Genomic DNA, 15,052 nt, shown 5'->3' on the forward strand with positions numbered 1-15,052 from the left:
GCAATTTATTCTTATAATATATTGATATAGTTGTCGAATAGTAGCAGAAAACTGTGAAAATTTGTAAATTTACACATTTCAGGGACAATAGCTCATAGATGTTATGTCCAATTTTTCAGAAAAATTTTGGGTATTTAGATCTTGTCATGTTGATAGTTTTTATCAATATATATATATATATATATATATATTGAAAAGTTTTTAAATTTTGTATACATATATATATGTATGACACTTCTTCTAAAGTTATTAAGATGATGGTTTAAAAGTGAAAACTATAAACAGATGATTTTAACAGACACTTAGTGATGGAAATTTTTTTATGACCCTTTGAGCCTAGTATGCTAACAAGGCAAGATTTGCCAGGTACCTATATCTATGTTGCTGCAATGTGGTCAATACAAACATCATGAAAATCATAAATGCTTCAAAAAAAAAATCCCATAACTAGACGAAAAACAAATTACTTAGTCTATATATACCAGTGCAAAATTTATAAAGAACTTTGAATGAAATTGGATAGCTGTTAAGATTACTGTACCTATAATGCTCTACATCACATCCTCGGAGATAACAGAATTAAAATACATTGTAAGTCATATGAATCTTCAAATTTCAATAAAGTTGAATGTTTTTTTTTTATACTTGAACGGCTATAGGTTTTACTATAAAACAAGTGTACATTAACTTTCCTGTAAAAGAAAAACCATAACATTAAAATCTCCATAAATGATGAACTGGTATTTTTTGAGACCTCATCCCATGGAAGATTTAACTGATGTTTTAAAGCTGGAAAGTTTCTGTTGCTTGTTTGGTTGGTTGAAATTGTTTCTGTTAGAAGCATTATCAGTCTCCCAATCTGATGTTGACTGCTGTGAAAGTTCAGTTGTTGTTGACACTGAAAGAAAGGTTAGCTGCGAGTCTAGATCTGAAAACCACAAAACATACATACATAAATCAGGCTGTTAGTTTTCATATTTTTTCATTTTCTTATTTTGGGGCCTTTTATGGCTGAATATATATGCAGTATAGGTCTTGCTCATTGTTGAAGGCCATATGGCGTATGAAGACCTATAGCTTTACTTCTATGTCATTTGTTCTCATTGGCAATCATACCACATTTTTTTTTAATTTCATATATACCACTGACAGGAAATAAAATTAACAACTTTTACTGTAAGTGGATGCAGTTACAAAATTCTCCCAACTAAAGCCAAATCATTTTTGCAGAATAGTTATTATCCACTCCTTTTAAGCATGTCCAAATAGCCCTTAACATCTTTACAACAATAAAAATTGCCTCCATTTGGTTTGGCATGTCAAATTACCTCTCAATATAATTTAACATTGAAAACAGACAATGGTGATAATTTGACCGCTTTTAGTGACAATCTTTGAAATGGTTGCCATCTTTATATCTGTTCTCTGTGTCAAAGTACAGCTAAATATCAATATTCTTTAAATTCAAACTCAACAAAATTGAAAATTTTACCCTTTATTTGCTGTGTCCATCTTTAAAAAAAAAATTCAATGTTTTGTTGGCATGTCAAAAGTGCTATAATTCCTTTATGTCAATTTTCATATAAGGCCATCTTGAAAATGTTTGCCATTTTGGAAGAAAAAACAACCTTACTTTGTTTAGCAAGTCAAACTACCACGACTATCCCTAATTAACAATTTTCATTAAATTAACAAGTGTTGAAATTTGTGCCATCCTTGGTGACCATCTTGAAAATGTTTGACATCAGATAATCATCCACATATTGTGCTTTTCTTTTCACTAAAGTTTCATTTAAAAAGATAACACCAGTTATCTCAGAAAAAGAAAAATTTTGTGGAAGATGAAGAAAAACATGCAAGTTTGGACAGAACATTTAAGCTACAACAGCTCTAAATTTGTAATGGGATTAAATATTTGACAAAGAATAGGTTTCTAACACAGAATAAATATGGTATAAAGATAAAGTTTAATAGATTCAGCATATCAGAGAACCCCAAGATCAAATTAAGATTTAAAATTTAGTTTAATTTTGGACCCTTTGGACCTCAATGTAAACCAATTTCATAATAGGGTCCAAAAACTAAATACAGGTTAGATTCAGGCTGACTCAGCATCTTCAAAATTATTGTTGAAATCAAACACAGTTAAATTATGGACCCAATTTGAACCAACTTGAAAACTGGGACCAAAACCATAAATCTAAGTACATATTTCTATTCAGGATATTTGATTATTTCTATTTATTATTCAAAGAACCCTAATTCATTGTAATTAGAGTTCAAGTTTTGTTAAAATTAAACTAAGTTAAAATTTGGACCATTTGGACTTTTAAATGTGGACAAATTTGAAAACCGGACCAAAATTAAAAATCTAAATATAAAACATTTGAATTTTGTATATCAAAAGAACCTCAAGAATTCAAGTTGTGTAGAAATAAGAAAAAAAAATTTGGACCATTTTGAAATCAATGTGAACCAATTTAAAATGGGGCCCAATTGCAACATCTTAAATTATTTAAATACATTGTTAGATTTAGCATATTAAGAACCCAAATAATGTATTTATTTTAATTTGTTCTTGTCCTAAACACGCATGAACTATTTGCCATTGGACATTAGCATTACCAACAACCAATCAATTAATCGAACAGGTGAAATATCTTCAAAAGTACTAATAAAAATCTCCCCCTTTTATATTTGAAAAAGTAAAATCTCAAAAATACTGAACTCCGAGGAAAATTCAAAAAGGAAAGTCCCCCATCAAATGGCAAAATCAAAAGTTCAAACACATCAAACGAATGGATAACAACTGTCATATTCCTGACTTGGTACAGGCATTTTCTTATGTAGAAAATGGTGGATTGAACCTGGTTTTATAGCTAGATAATAAACCTCTCACTTGTATGACAGTCGCATCAAATTCCATTATATTGACAACGATGCGTGAACAAAACAAACAGACACAATAGGTAAAATTGTCAAAAATAGGGGTACAGCAGTCAACATTGTGTTATCATCTTAATCACTATAAAAACAAACAAATGTAACGAAGAAGCACAAAAAGGCATACATCAAGTTTAACATCCTCATTTTGCTTATATTATACGATTTTATATATCTATGTAAAATCCACCCATAAAAGATGGAAGGTTTTAAGTACTGGCGTAAAATCGTGCGTTTGAAATTCGCACAGGTAGACATAAAACAATTTTGTCGTTCAAAGTATGACGGGATAGATAAATACAGAGTGACGTAAAATGGATATCACAAAAAAACAGACTTAACAGTAAAAGTAATACGTATTAATAAATAAAATAATTGAAATGGAATGTATGAACAGTTCATTAGTCATTGTTAGTTATTGAATCGAAACTATAGGAGCCGCCCAATATAGTACTACAAATTAAAATTAGCAAAGTGATTTTTCAATGGGAAAACCAAGTTAACAAAGACCTGTTTAATAAAACTGATGTACAAATGTATAACATGTAATTGTATAATTGTATAATTATGTTATTATATAAGTGATTACATATACTTTGTATGATTACCATGTTATACAAACAGTTAAATTAATATATAAGTTAATAATAACTTACCAATATCTTCTTGTATACATGTATTTAGTATGACCTGGCTATTGTCACTTTTACAAAAATTCATCTTAATTGAGCATTGCTTGCATATATATAGCCCTACAAATAAAAAGTGTTAAACTGTAAAATAATTCTTCAATTTTGTTTTACATGAAATAAAATATATCAGACAGGAAATGTAGGGTAGTGTAGCATCACTGTGCATGTAGTTTAAATGTATGTTTTTTCTTTTAAAAAGGGCTCTATAAGTAATCTAAATACACGTACATGTAGGGTCCTAAAATTGAACTTTACAAAAGTTTGCAATGCTTTTGATTTTTTTAGTCTCCATGGCCTATTAGTTCATTAAAAAAATATTATTCTCCGGATAAAGTTGTCTAGTGTTACATGTACAGTTTGTTGTATGTAAAACATGTATTTGTAGGAGGCTTTTCCACGAGATAAAAGTTTTTTTAGTAGACAAAGAGCTGAACAACTTCCAGTAAGAACTGAAAATATAACTTAGGGGAACAGAATAAAAACCTGACCTGCTAAACGTTGAATATGTTGAAATCGATTTTGATTATTATCATGACTCTGGTCTATAAATTGATTTTTTAAAGCAGAAAATAAATATATATTGTACCCTGGTTAATAGCTTGAAAATTAAAATTCTGTCCTAAGCTGACAAGGATATATATTATTTGCTTGCACTTTGCCATAGGAAATAAATAAGATGTCTTAGAAACAGGTCAGGTGTAAAAGAATATTCACATGCCCCTTCAACACCCCCCCCCTTTTTTTAATCTAGCTAATGTATCAATTGTTGGTCCCCCAATTTCAGATTGACTATATGGAACAAATGCAAATTGATTGTAAGATTTGTACCTGTTCCTACTGGAATAACTCGTCCTGTATACAGCCTGTTTTGAAAGGGTGAAGATCCTTGGTCAGCTTTGGCTTTGCTGGAAGAGGGTTGGACGAGATGTTGACATCTTGCTTGACTATCATGTCAATGAATTCCATAAAAGTCCCTGTACTTCGAGCATATTCAAAGACAAGATGATGTAACAACCATGGGAAAATAAACCACTCCTTGTCTTATATAAAATAAGGAGTCCTGTTGGAAATTCTACACCATAGTTGTCAGTATTATTCAGACTTTCTAAATGTAGATGAGTGGTAGACTACTAGTCTGTATCTGTATGAATATGTTTGGTTACCAATGCTAGTTTCAATACCACGGTAGAGAGAGAGAGTCGTTGATTTATTGATGGTGCGCCAGAGCAGTTTTGACACTCTCAATCTCAATTTTGGTGCGAGCAAGGTGGTTCTATTCGCTCACTTTTTTTTACGAAGAATGATTTAGAATACTTTTGTTTTGCTCGTTGAAATCTAAAAACACTTTTTGCTGTTCATGGACTTATTTTTCCAATCAATATTTATCATGTTTATTCACTAAATTATTGTCATGATTGTCAAATTTCTTGGCAGTAATTATTTTTTTTGGAAATGCTATTTTGGTCTTTAGTGCATAATTTCAGATATCTTAAATAGTTTGTAATATGTAGATGTATAAGGCTGGGATAGCCCACATGCTCATCCTAGATTCTCTCACTAAATAATACAAAATTTGGTGACTATGTTGAACGAATCTATCCCATCGAACTAGAGATAAAGGATACTACAGATACAGTTTAGTCTGCCTCATATCTTGACTTACATCTAGAAATTGAGGGTCGGTTGAAAACAAAACTTTACGACAAAAGAGATGATTTCAGCTTCCCAATTGTGAACTTTCCATTTCTATGTAGCAACATTCCAGCAGCGCCTGCATACGGAGTATATATCTCCCAATTGATACGATATTCCCGGGCTTGTGTTTCCTATCATGATTTCCTTGATAGAGGATTGCTGCTCACAAGGATGCTATTAAACCAAGAGTTCCAAATGGTGAAGTTGAAGTCATCCCTTCGTAAATTTTACGGACGCCATCACGAGTTGGTTGACCGTTATGGAATAACCGTTTCACAGATGATATCGGATATGTTCCTTATGTCGTAACTACAATACCTTTCCCTTTTCACGAATGTGACTTACCGAATTAGACTATTTACCGGATTTGTAATAACATTAGCAACTCAACGGGTGCCACATGTGGAGCAGGATCTGCTTACCCTACCGGAGCACCTGAGATCACCCCCAGTTTTTGGTGGGGTTCGTGTTGCTTAGTCTTTAGTTTTCCATGTTGTGTCATCTCATATTATTTGTCTGTTTGTCTTTTTATTTTTGGCCATGACGTTGTCAGTTTGTTTTCGATCTATGAGTTTGACTGTCCCTCTGGTATCTTTCGTCCCTCTTTTATTAAAGTCACAAACTTCACTGTAAACATTTGTCTGCCAAACCATCACTGGGAGCTGACATGTTTGAGATCTTACCCAAGGGAGATAAGTCAATGGAAGAGAATAAAAGATGGACTTCCTGGTTTCAGACAATTTATTGATTTTTGGACTTGCAGTACAAATACGTCTTATTTCATTTTTCAGACAAATTGATTTTTCTTGTTCGAATGATTTTATGAGCCATTTTAGTACCAGTTGTGTTTAGAATTTAATTAAAATCAAAATCAAAATGTGTCAATTTGGGACTAAAATCACCATTCTTCCAAGGCATAAATTAACATATAATAGTCATTTGCCAATCTTAATATTTTGTTTTGATATAAAACATACCCCATAGTTAAAACCGATATAAGTTGCAAACAAATCCGGAATGGGTTTTGCAAGATAGAAGCGAATGAAAACCACGTAAATTCATGTATGAAAAACCCCGCCTTTGTGTCCCTTCTCCTGGCAATGTGCCAAATCGTTTAAATTTTCATTTGTATTAATCATAACATAGTAAAATGGATGAGTGTCAGCTGACATTACTCTAAAAACTCAACTACCCCATTTAATATGCTTCTGAGTCATTCTTAAAAGGCATAAAAAAGTTGGATTTTTCCTTGGTTTCATTATGAATTTACAGAATTATGCAAATGAGGCTGTTACTAAAAATAGATACGATTCTGGGAAAAATTAAGTGGTCAAATTCTTTTATTTAATGTCAAGGATTAAGATGATGTATAAAAATTTGTCAAGTTGTGATTGTCGATTTGGACGATTTTCTGAATATTGCATGGTTTTCTGGCGGATTTGCTCTTAATAAAAAAGTTATAGATATTTTCCCTTGATTTATATTTTTGGTGAGGACATCATCTTTGTCTTCATCTAGTCCCTTTTAAACATGTTTAAATTGAGGCTAATTTTTATTTTTAACATTTCAAAAAGAGCTTTCAGAAGAGTGGCATCCATAATTAATGTGCAGAAGTTTATTTACCTCATGAAGAAAGTTATAGTAGTATAATACGTTACAATCTGGTGAAGAAATCAAGGTTGGGTGTACCTAAAGGATTGTTAAGACAGCTTTTTGGTAAATTTGCATATCTATGCTGCTTAGGGGAAGAGTAAGTAATATATTTTAACTTTAACTCTTTACCTTTTACTACAAGAAGCTGTATTTCAGGAACAAATCCAGGATTTTGGATTGATTGATTAATCGATGGGTGTTTAACGCCACTTTCAGCACTATTGGTTATGTTGTGTCAGTCAGATTTTATTGTTGGAGGAAGCCAGAGTGCCCTCAGAGAACCATAGAACTGCGGCAGGAAATAGGATTTTGGAAACAGAAAAGTGACTTTTCCTTCCTGGAGAGACTGGGAAAACTTTGAGAAGTGTCATTTAGGTGTCAATATATGCCATTGTTTTATATTCATTCAGTTGTTTTGTCAATATTGTTTCCTGTCTTCATGGTCATGATCGTATGATTTCTGTTTCAAATGGAAAATAGAATTAAAAAATTGTTTTAAAAGCATCTTTTGAGTAATCCTACTTATACAATGTATGTATATACATGTACTGTAGATACATTATTATTCATGGGATATCAATTTTGGTGGGTTTCGTGGGTATAGGTGAACCACGAAATTAAATATTCAAAAAAGTACACATTTTCTATACTTTAAAGGCAGATTTTGCTAAAAACATGAAATTCAAAATCCACGAAACGACAATATTTCCTCAATTCACGAAAATTGGTACCCATGAAAATAAATGAATCCACAGTAGTTGAAATAAAATAAACTCAGCTTCCATTTATGTCTATGTTTAAGCAGAACCTAAACAGTCATTAGAATTATTGTCTTACTAATCACATTGAAGTTCACACCTTTTATGCCTTAACCATCCCCCTTCTATTCATAAGGTCAAATACAGAAATAGAGATTATGACTTACAAAGACGACAGGAAAACAAAAAGAGTCATTATGAGAGCTCAAGGACCCATTCAGTAAATCATGATATTTTGCAGCAAAAGTCAACATTGACATTTCTTACAATTACATAATCCTGTCAAATAACCACAAGAAATAATCTTATGTACAAGACCAGAATGTATAAGTACAAACTAATGATCTGGAAATATAAATGTGAATTTGTATGAATATGTAACTGTAATTAAAAAAGAATCTCACTATAATTTGGTTCAACAAGCTCATAGATATCTTTACTGAAATACACGAACTGCAAATTTATTTATAATATTATATTTGTATCCTAAATACAAATGAATTTAGATGAATAGTTAGTCTAGTAGGACACTTTTATTTTATGTGCGCTATAGACAATATTGCTACAAAACTGTGGATGAGAAATACCAGTTAATATAAGATTTTTTCGCAGTAAAATTATATTTAAGTTCAACATTGTTTTAGGTTTGTACATCAGTAGCATGAGCAGTAAAATTTACAAAACATTTCAACAATTCAATGATTATATTTAATTATGTTGTCATATTTTATTTTAGATTTTGTAATGAAGCGAATCAATCTGTTTGGGAAATTTAGATGGAATAGAAATTGTTACTTCTCAACCAGATCTTAGACTTTATAAATGTGGATTTAATAATAAGTACACAGGTGAAATGATATCAGTAACTCAGGTAAAGAAGCAACAACATTACAGCATTTGTAAGTAATGTCTCTCTCCACAATAGTAGGGATACATATTGTGTTTGTACTGGGTGTCCGTCTGCTCGTCCATCTGTCTGTCTGTCAGAAATTTTGTTCATCACTATATCTTATACATCAGTCAGGGGTAATAATTGTACAAGTGTTTTTTATTTACTGGTATACAAATATAGGTAAATTATTTTAGAGGTAGAGTTATATCCCTTAGACATTCACATATTTTTTACTTATATAAGTAATAAAGTCTTATTTTCTTCTACTCTCGAATTTCTCTTCAGTACATTGCTCTAACAGAGTGTTTAATTGTGTCTCATTAATAGTTGTCTTTACTTTTCATAAAAGTATAATATCATGTACAATGAAAATCTCATTTGTCTGTTATCTTCAAAATACTGCTCATTTACAAGCCTCCAGGGAGCAATTTTTGAAGGCCTTGCGCAGTTACTTAGCGCAATAGATTTCTTTGCTTAGTTCTTGAGATAAAAGGTTGAATTTTAATTAAAAATTAATTAGCAAACCCAAAAAATTTTGTTTAGCCATGTTTTGACCTCCCAAAACTTGAGAATGTAAGGGGTTGTAAAAAAAATTACTTGCATAAGTAAATTTTTGGAGAAGATTACGGGGAGATAATTAAAACTTTGAAAATAAAATAAAAATCTTACAAAATTATACAAGTAAATATTACTTACATCTTCAAGTAAATAAAGATGACTTGTATAAGTATTACCCCTGACTGTACATGTTATACGTCATTCATTGGAACTTATTACTTATTGGGACTATTGTGGGGCAAAAAGGTATAACCAATAGCGGTGTGTGCAAGTAACAACCTGTTATCCCCAACTCTTCCCAACCACACAATGTTTTGAAGTGAAAGTTATATACATACACATACTTAATAAGTTAATATATGTTGTAGTTGTGCACCATATATTTATTTTTTTCATTGAGAGACCATAGGGGACTTTTTATCCAATCTAAATATATATATATGTAGTAGCTTTGCCATTTATATAGAGAAACACCTTGCAATCCACAATTCCTTTCTGGTTTGAAGTGAAACTCATGCAATTTAATTTACATACAGTATCATGCCAAGATGATTTAAATTATATACATGGTAAGACCCAAAGGGTCATCCCCACCCCCTGTCATTTGAATATATTCAAATATCTTGTTAATTGTCGAACTCCCAACCCCTGAACCATTTATATTCTTGTTTGTCATGTCATGAAGATTTGAATGATATATAGGGTCAGTCTCAAGGGGTTCCCCCCATCCCCAATGTTCTAATATCTTGTAAATGGTCGAGATCCCCACCTCTGAACCATATATATTCCTGTTCGTCATTTCCCGAAGATTTGAATGACATACAGAATCTGTTCCTAGGCGTCACTAATGCATATCACTTTACTGGACCAAACCAATTTGTACTGGACTTTGCCCAATGTCAGGCGACCATGGGAATGACGAATTATGGGAGCTTCGTTTGGGAGACTTCGTAACAGCATCCTGTTACAATCATTTCTTGTTAATTTTACATTTCGCTTTTTCCATGTCATTTAGAGATAATCATGTTCATTAGTGTTTCTGTTACAATTACACCCTTTAGAATATTGTAATGAATATCATTAGATTATACATCTTTGTTTATCGTCTTTATGTTTTTCTGTTCACACAATCTATACTGTTACCTGATGTCCTGTAACAATGCAACACTACAAATTATAAGTTTGAGGAAATATATCAAGGTTAATTGTGTAATACTTTCTAGTCATTTGTAAGAATATTCATTTTTTTTTTGTCTTTTGCCCTTGATGCGTTCTAATCATCTCCATTTAGTTATTTCGATTAGTCTCTGTGTCTTTTCGTGTTTGTACCATCACAACATTCACACAAAGTGCATACCACATCATCGTTATTCAGCTGTTGTTTGAAGTGAATCGAGACACATTTATTAGTGTTGAGCTTGGGACATTTAAGTTATGAAAGCGATATATAGCGATCCTAGATTCCGGCGTTGGTTGCGTCAACAATTAGGTTCAGTCTGTGGTTAAAGTTTTGTTAGAAATCAATAACTTTGACTAACCTTCATGGAAGTTTAGGAAATTTGGACAGAGGCTTGTTTATGACAAAAATGTAGTAACAAGAGCAAAATTTTAAAAATATTTTTTTTCAAAGTCAGGGGTTAAAGTTTGTTACACTTTGTCAAACCTTCATAGAATTTAATGAAACGTTGTCAGAAGTTTTTTTTTTTATGATTAAGAGATAATCAAATAAGCAAAATTCTAAAAAGGTTTTTTCAGTATCAGTTTTTTTTCTAATAGATGGACTTAGTTACTTACAGTTAACATTTACATACAGTCTGAAATTAATCTTTTTTGACATGATAAATTGTAAACCTTCGTGGATTGTTATGAAACTTGGACAGAAGATAATCTTCAAGACCATGAAATAGCATATAAAGAAAAAATTTATTCTTTTTTAAATTCTGTATTTTACTGATAAATGAACTCACTTTTTAAGTCAACATTACACTTTTACACTGACAGCAACAATCGCAGGCGAGACACGGGGTTCCGTTGAACCCCTCACAAATTTTTTTAAAGCACATTGCAATTTTTAACAACTACCGTAAAAGTTTTAAATTGCAAAGTACTTTATCTGGCATATGTAAAACTCTTCTTATAAAGTAAAAGATGTCCTTACAACATGGCGCGGATTGGAAATCTGTGTTGGTCTATTCGAAATGTATTGCACTAGATAACTATATAAATCTTTGTTTTAAATCACGGTATTTGTTTTTTTTTTCATTTAAATTGTTTCAAGTTTTGTCATGTATAGCCTACTATACGGGATGTGTGTTTTCTCGATGAAGGCCGAACGGTGACAATTTATTGCTTAAATCCACATTATTTGGACTCTGTTGGATAGTTGTCTAGTTGGCAATCATACCTCACTGCCTTATTTTATATACATGTAGGTTGCTTTACACTGTGTATTGATTTTTATTTATGTTGTTTGTCTATAATTTATGAAACCAAAATTTTCGATCTTAGTCGAAATTGTGACAATGATTTTCGTTAAGCAGTTGAGAGCTTTGTTATTCTTTCTAAACTTTTGATCAGTAGCATTTTTTTTATTGGAGTGTAACTGGTCATGTTTATTCCAGAATCTCCTGTCAATCAAATTTATAAATTGATATCATATATTCATATAATAACTTATAGCATAGTTGCTGATGTAAAGATATTAAAAATCCCCTAGTTTCTAGTGCATCGGTCTTGGTATGATTAAACTAAAAACTTTATTTGTAATTTTCAAATTGTCCAACTTGGTTATTTTACACAACCTAAGGTAGCAGCTCATCCAATTAATTTGACCCTCTATTAGAATGGTTCTATTTTAGGTCCAGCAAGTCATTGATTCAATTAGATATAAATGTTTTCAAAAATTTGGTAAGGAGTGTACCTCATGATGCTAATTCAATAAACGACCTTATGTTGTCTTTTCAATAACGAATGCAAATGTTTAAATAGTTATCAACATACTAATCAAAGTTGATCTTAGATCTGTTTAGCTATTATCCTAATTGTCCGGAATATGACAGTTGTTTTCCATTCGTATGATGTGTTTGAGCTTTGATTTTGCCATTTGATAAGGAACTTTCCAATTTGAATTTTCCTTGGAGTTCGGTATTTTGTTATTTTTACTTTTTCCCTTTCGGCCATTAAGCTTTTAACATTTCTACGCATTTAAAAATCTGGCTTTCAGTGTTAAGGTTTGAGCTTTCATGATGAAGGCAAATCCAGGAAAGCGCTTCAGACTCACGACGATTCATTACATTTTATTTCATATTCCACTTGCTGTTTGCTACTGCTGATTGCCTGCGAGTTCAAAATGTCACAATCTGCCATGTTAGTTGTACTAAAGCTAAGGTTTAAGCTATGGAAAGTTGACAGTAAACACTTTTTTATTACGTTTTAGTTCATATGACCGCCGATGTGTTTGACTCCGATCTTAATTGACCAGGACAATTGTTCTGCCGTGTGTCGGTGGTTCTCTCAGGGCACTTCAATAAAAACTGGAGGCCACGATACACCCGAGAGTGCTGAAATTGGCGTTAAACATCAATCAATTTGAGCGCTGATGCTATGACATGTTTATTAAGGTTGCTCCTCAATGCTTGGTTTCAAGCATTTCTGATTGCAGATTTTGAAAAACATGTGTTAAGCGCGCTGTTATCTTAATTTCTACCACTAGATTGGTTAAGCTGCTAGTGGAATGTCAAACTTCAAAGTATCAACTACTTGGTATCATTCATATAGTCACTGAGGTGTAGGTATTGCCATGGTTAAAAGGAATCAATCTGATTTAAACATAGATCCTTTGTCAACGTTTTTCTTAAAAGATCTGAAAAAAACTAATTTTTAACTTTTGTTCAGAGGATTTTAAGATTTCAAGTACTCCATGATTTTCAGTGCTGAAAAATTTCTTCCTAACTATGGACGTACATATACTTGATGTCATTTATAAGAACAGAAAGTAGACTAGCGTTGTCAGGTCCCTGTAAGCGAAGCGTTGGCGCGTCATCTGTGATTAAATCCGACTGTATCAGATAATTTTTCGTTAATAAAAGTTTACTTTGTAATACTTAGCAGGACATAATTCATTCTCGTCCTAGCGATTATAACTTTGTTTCGTCTTCTATTTCACCCTTATCAATACAGACTTCCTCATGTGCATCATGAAATACAATATCATTTCTTTTCCAATTAGCTAACTCACTGTAGCACAAGAAATCAACAAATCTTAAAAGTCATAGTAAACATGAATTAACTCTTAATTCAAGTGAATAAATTATGTTCAGAACCATATCTAGAAAAAATTAACTATAAAATAATTGTTGTAAACGGCTCTTTTGTTTTGATATGTTTGCTCAACATTCTTCGACCACCTTCTAAAGAAGTAGATAACAACATGTGAGAATATGTATTGTATTCAAGTTAATGTCATGATACCATTTAATAGAATAAATATTGATTATAGAACAGACATGTTAACTTAATACCTTGTCGTATCAAAGTACCGATATACAAACAAACAAGGATAGAAGTTGCTGGAGAATATTCAAGTCGACTCTCGGAACACCAAATTCAATATTTTCCAAAATAATGTTTTGTAACAGTAGTCCTTTAACTAGACGTTTCCACGATTATGGATAATGCTGTAACAATGTTGGCAAATCTTGAATCATTGCTAATCTTCAAACTATTTCCATTGAATCTGTAAATAGAAAAAAAAATCAAATCAATAACTTCATACATATCATTACTTAGTCAAACCTAAAACTTCTAAAAATATGTACTTATCACGTCAACTTATTGTAAAATGTAGGATTCCTTATGTTATAATGTGCAACATAGCTCATGAAAGTCCATGCACATATTTTATAATCTCATCATATTACTGCATATTATGTTACATGTGTACCGAAACTACTTAATTGTTTCCTAGTAAAGATTTAATACTGTGTGACATGCAGATAAAGGTGTATCTGAAGTAATAATCATTTACATTACTCAGTAAAGGAAAATCAACAAACAAAACTAAAACGTTACTGTTAAATGCTGGTTGGAAAAATAGTGTTCTGATCCGAAACCTGTATAAAAATGATTTTAGATTTCTCTACTCCCGGAATTTTTTTTCATAAAGATTTTAAAACCATGTCTAAAATGAATCACAATCATAGGCCAATACATTGTTGATTTCCATTTAGATACCACTTTTAGCTTTACACATTCGCTTACGATTGAAAATTCTGTTACTCAAATAAAATCCAGTTATTAAATACTGACCGATCATATACAAATGAGTCAACACCGGATGTACCAGGCGTAAAATTCTTTTAGAAAAACCAAGAAACCTTCTTTTACTGTCGGCAAATAAAAAACTAGTGAATGAACCCCATAAAAGATCAAAATATTTTGCTGAAACACCCCAATCATCAAAATCAAAGATTTTACACAATTCGTCGGCTTTTCTAATGAAATATTATTTGTTAAACATATATTAAAACCATCTTAAACTATGTCCTGAAGCTCTGATTTTAAACTACCTTTCCTAATAATGTTTGTTACATTCTGATTATCTGTGTAATTTTGTTCAATTTGTACAGGGGCCTCCCTGGCCGAGTGGTCTAAGTAGTGAATTTTTTATTGTACATATTTGAATAAAATTTTACCAAGAGAAAAAGTAGTTGAACTAATGTTTCACTAGCCTGTCAACACTGAGGTTATATGTTCGAATCCCGCACGTGGTAGGACCGGTCGACTCCAATCTTAATTGACTAGGGTTGTCAGTTTTCCTACCGAAGGTCGGTGGTTCTCTCCGGGCACTCCGGCTTCCTCCA

The 15,052-nt window shown here is 31.8% G+C and overlaps 1 protein-coding gene and 1 long non-coding RNA gene across 3 annotated transcripts in view; both read right to left on the reverse strand.

Moving 5' to 3' along the window:
• Positions 1-758: 758 nt before the first annotated feature.
• Positions 759-4,738, reverse strand: LOC127723882 (uncharacterized). The gene is made up of 3 exons (XR_007992279.1): positions 4,464-4,738; positions 3,600-3,695; positions 759-928 (listed from the first exon to the last, which is right to left on the reverse strand). It is a non-coding gene; the product is annotated as an uncharacterized LOC127723882 (long non-coding RNA).
• Positions 4,739-13,623: 8,885 nt separating this feature from the next.
• The window catches only part of LOC127723890 (uncharacterized), a 31,622-nt gene continuing 30,193 nt past the window's right edge, over positions 13,624-15,052 (reverse strand). For both annotated transcript variants that reach the window (XM_052230617.1, XM_052230609.1), the window contains one exon: positions 13,624-13,926. The gene's annotated coding sequence lies outside the window, so the exon portion shown is untranslated. The remainder of the gene's footprint in view (positions 13,927-15,052) is intronic.

The sequence above is a fragment of the Mytilus californianus genome, unplaced genomic scaffold (genome assembly GCF_021869535.1).
Source record: "Mytilus californianus isolate M0D057914Y unplaced genomic scaffold, xbMytCali1.0.p SCAF_1, whole genome shotgun sequence".
NCBI lineage: Eukaryota > Metazoa > Mollusca > Bivalvia > Mytilida > Mytilidae > Mytilus > Mytilus californianus.